General features: G+C 42.8%; 1 long non-coding RNA gene across 1 annotated transcript; it reads left to right on the forward strand.

The window, feature by feature from the left end:
• Positions 1–965: 965 nt before the first annotated feature.
• Positions 966–2,094, forward strand: LOC138962775 (uncharacterized). The gene is made up of 3 exons (XR_011454600.1): positions 966–1,133; positions 1,353–1,463; positions 1,930–2,094. It is a non-coding gene; the product is annotated as an uncharacterized lncRNA (long non-coding RNA).
• Positions 2,095–4,468: the final 2,374 nt, after the last annotated feature.

Here is a 4,468-nt window from a genome sequence, read left to right on the forward strand (position 1 = left end):
TAGAAACAACTGAAGAACTAGGATGCAACAAGGGGAGGAAAAGAGAACAGCTAATCCGTACAAAGCGAGCAGACGGCAGCGACGTTTCCAGTTTGGGTGAATGGCATTTATACTTGTCTCGTCATGAAGCGAATTTTTCAACGTCAGTTATAAACGACTACATGAATGTTAGTGCCATGGGTTGTACATCAATACTTCAGAGGGGACGTGGGGTATTTAGTGTGGAGTTACGAGATAAGAAAAGCCGAATGCGAAAATTTGTGTCAGTCGGCAACTGTGAACTAAGCTCACAGGCACACAAAAACGGCTGTTCCGTTGTACTCCCCTGTTTGTACTACATCTTTCGACTTTGGGCATTTTGTGGTGTTTAGGGACAGAAAATAATAGGTTTAGTCCTGTTTCATCGGGAAGTTAGCAGAAAAGGGTATGCTATCGACATTTGTAAAGCTGAAAAACATTCCCGAGAAGAATTTCAAGTTGTCAGTGTATGCTGTTGTCGATCAGTGAAACATCGTGTGGTACAGGTGGGTAAACCGGAACCATGCGTCTTTGTTATTGACAATATGCTTTTGGATATTGAGAAAAATGGCCGACTTCCGTAGCATTATGCTTTGATGATCGGAAGAGACCATCCAATCACAGCCCCCAAATTCCCCCACGTGTTCATCAGAATAGCTATATTATGTGATTGTGTGGACTCTGCTCTGCATTGTGTACTATTTATTTGGTTAAAATCGCTCCGTCCGGTATATTTCTCTATTTTTTTCACACTTGTTTCAACACACTCTGAAAATATCACAGGCAGCACAAATTAATTAGCGAAGTCGAAGGTTGACCAAAACAACGAAACCAGCGCAAGACGCCATCTTTTCAACCAAGTCCCCCATGATTCACAATGACGTCAGCATTGAAACCAGCATTGAAACAACGTCATTTCTTTCTCTTGACGTCGCGTACAACGAAAAGAGAAGAGACACGAGGAAGGGAAGCAGATTGTTGACAGTTCCAAGACAGTTGATCGTCTGCCAGTTCTTCATTCTACCCTACCAAGACAATTGATTACAGCCAGGTCTCCAATCTACCGTTCCAGGGATGTGTGACGGTTCGTGTCACCACTGCACGATGGTGGAAAAGTGGGTAATGTTGAACTTCATTCAAATAGACTTAAATGTTTCATGCTTTAAAAAAGCAAGTTAAAGCAAATTCACAGTCTTAGATTGCAGTAGAAATCAAAACATCACTGAATTCACACAGCTGAAGGTTCAAAATTACAAAAATATGCGTGTGCTTTTCGGTCCGGTAAAACCCCAAAGCAGTGTCCAAAATTGAACCTAAAACATCAATCTTTTCAGACGGAGAGAACCTTGGCAGTGGAGACAGACACCAACTATGATCACCAAGACTCTCACCGTGGCCGCACAACTCTGGCACTGGAAATCGGAACCGTCGTTTGAACACTTGCAGTAAGCTTACGTCAATAGGGGTTGCGAATCGCTATCACTGCCTGTCATTTGCGCTACGGTATAAAGAGTTTTTAGCCCTCTCTCTCTCTCTCTCTCTCTCTCTCTCTCTCTCTCTCTCTCTCTCTCTCTCTCTCTCTCTCTCTCTCTCTCTCTCTCTCTCTCTCTCTCTCTCTCTCTCTCTCTTCGTCTTTGTCAGTCTGTCCCTGAGTCTGTCTCTCTCGGTCTGCTGTGTGCGTGTGTGTGTGTGTGTGTGTGTGTGTGTGTGTGTGTGTGTGTATGTATGTGTGTGTGTGTGTGTGTGTGTGTGTGTGCGTGCGTGCGTGCATGCGTGCGTGCATGTGTGCGTGTGTGTAGGTGTGTGTGTCGTTGTGTAGGTGTGTGTGTGTGTGTGTGTGTGTGTGTTTGAGCGCGCGGTAAGCAGTGTCCGACATTGAAGGAAGGCGTTGCACAATATCAATCTTTTCAGACGGAGAGAACGGTGGCAGTGGTGACAGGAAACAACTATGATCACCACGACCCTCACCGCTAGACTCTGGCCCAGGACTTCGGAACCGCAGTCTAGGGGGTGCGTATCGCTATCACTACGTGTCATATGCCCTTCATACTATTAACACTTAGGAAGTCTCCCGTAAACCATCAGTTTCTGGTCACAGACACTGTCAGGCTTGAACACACAGTACAAACACCCTTTCGTTTTGAACATCCTGTGTGTCCTCCATAAAGAGCGAGCATTTTTCTAAGAATTTATTTTTGCGTTGCCAGCCGGATTTACTTTAAAACAAATCGGAAGCCTCGTTTTGGCGCTTGACCTAACTTTTAAAATCTAACTAATAAATTGACAGCTTGTTACACAAACATTCTTAAATCATAAAAGAATTCTTTTTTCATCAAGACAAGATCAGTACAATTCGAAGTTTTGAAAGTTTGAAAAAAGGGAGCCCGGAAGCTCTCCATGCAAGGTTGTGTTTGCCCAAGCAGACGAATTTTCTGCATATCGCTGGCTTCTTTGAAGCCAACCGCCGCCGATAAGGTTGCATTTTAGATTTAGAGGTACACAATAACGTGCTATTGCAGATACATCGAGTCGCAATGAAACCATAACTGACGACTAAATTGTGAAAAAATGGAAAATGGGTCACACGGGTCTACGATGGCTCAGGGGTTGGATAAGCCACGAAAACAGGTGTGTGTTTTACGCATGCTAATTAGCCATTCAAACGAACTGTGTTATTTAAATGCTGTTAAATGCTACTGCAAGTGTGTTCCATAAGGTTATAACTGCTTATTTCGTGAAAGATTCCATCGTACTGTAAACCTCATGTGAGGCGTAGTGAGGCTTTAATGTCCCTATCACTACGTTGATAATTCGTACTGTTTGCCAATTCTGCACCAAACGCTATAACGACGTGCAATATCCCTTTCGCAGTACATCCTTTATCACTACGCGTACACATAAGTCTACTACAGAAACACACACACACACACACACACACACACACACACACATACACACACACACACACACACATAAAACACGCGCGCGCGCGCGCTCAGGTCTGAAAATTAAAAGTTGTTCTTCCAAACCGATGACAACTCCAGCCAGCTTTGAGGATTTGTGCTATATTGTTTTGTTTTGGCAATCAGGCATGTCGACGTACGTTGCAGTTCCGGAGCAAACGACCCACGTCTGTCTGGGGTCGAAAACACAAAAGACATTCTCCCAACAGAAACACTGTAAACACTGAACAACTCTTTGTCTTCGTTTATTCCGAGACGTCCCCTTCACTCAGCCCATGCCCCCTCCTCGGCCCACAAGAGGTTTAACTTTTTTATGGAGATCAAGATTTTAACAAGAAAATAGACAGAATTACTGTTGAGAGTCAACATACCTAGCCTTCATACTTGTAACTCCCTTATTTTCGATTTAGGTGCCTGCCTAAGCCTTCGAGTATGTCATATATAATGTAGATTTTACTTCACTAAATACATACTGGCCAATTCCTGTATCCGATGTAAGTGGCACCCAGTAAAAAAACAAAATCTCATTCCTTGTATCAACATTTTTTTTAAATTTCTTATCCGAGTTTTTTAAAGTGAGGAAAAAAAACCCATTTCAAACCGACATTTCTTTTCCTCTAAGCGATGTTACTCATATCCGAATTTGTCATAAAAGAGTTCCACTGTGGGCGTATTGTCCTTCCTGTGTTCCAACGAACACAATTATACACTGAGCACAAAAAGATAGGGAGTATTATTTCCGCGGTATAGTCCACATGTTAAACAGCAGTGTTCCGGTCAGAAACATTATGTGTATTTGAAGATCTACTTTTCTTCTTCTAAAATGGGTTTATTGGATTTGAGCACAAGTGAATGAAATACTACAAGAAGATAACTACTTCTAGTATAATAGACTTCTAATTTGAGCAGTATTTGTTTCCGTCACTCAAAGTCTTATACAAATGTTCTCTAACTGCGACAATGAAATAGAAACTAAAAGGTGCAGGGACGATGTCTTGCCAGATGTGAGCCGCGCCAGTCTGCTCGGGCACGAAGTCTAACGCGGCAGGTCGGTATTCGGCCAAAGAGCCTCCATATCATGCCTGCATGATGACCGACTGTCCAATAGAGTGGACTGTTCGCAGCCAGCCGATGCCGAGCTGTACCTGACATATCTCGTTCTTGCATCTCTTGCTCATTCACAAAGGCTTTCTCATGAATAGATGTTTTCTTGTATGGGCATTGCCATGAAAGAATGAATGAAAGAAAGAAAGCAAGAACTAAAGACAGAAAGAAATAAAGAAAGACGGGAAAAACAAGAAAAATAAAATGTTTGTGTAAAAATCCTGAACCAAATCCGCGTAGATGTCTGGCATTAAATCGATAAACCAACCTCTACCGGTCTCGCAAGCTCATTTACTTACTCCCTGCAGCAGACTTACTTATCAATGAGGTATCTAAGACAGTGCCTTTCCATAGGAGTCTGAGATGTAATCCAAGAGACGATT

Source organism: Littorina saxatilis, linkage group LG1 (genome assembly GCF_037325665.1).
Source record: "Littorina saxatilis isolate snail1 linkage group LG1, US_GU_Lsax_2.0, whole genome shotgun sequence".
NCBI lineage: Eukaryota > Metazoa > Mollusca > Gastropoda > Littorinimorpha > Littorinidae > Littorina > Littorina saxatilis.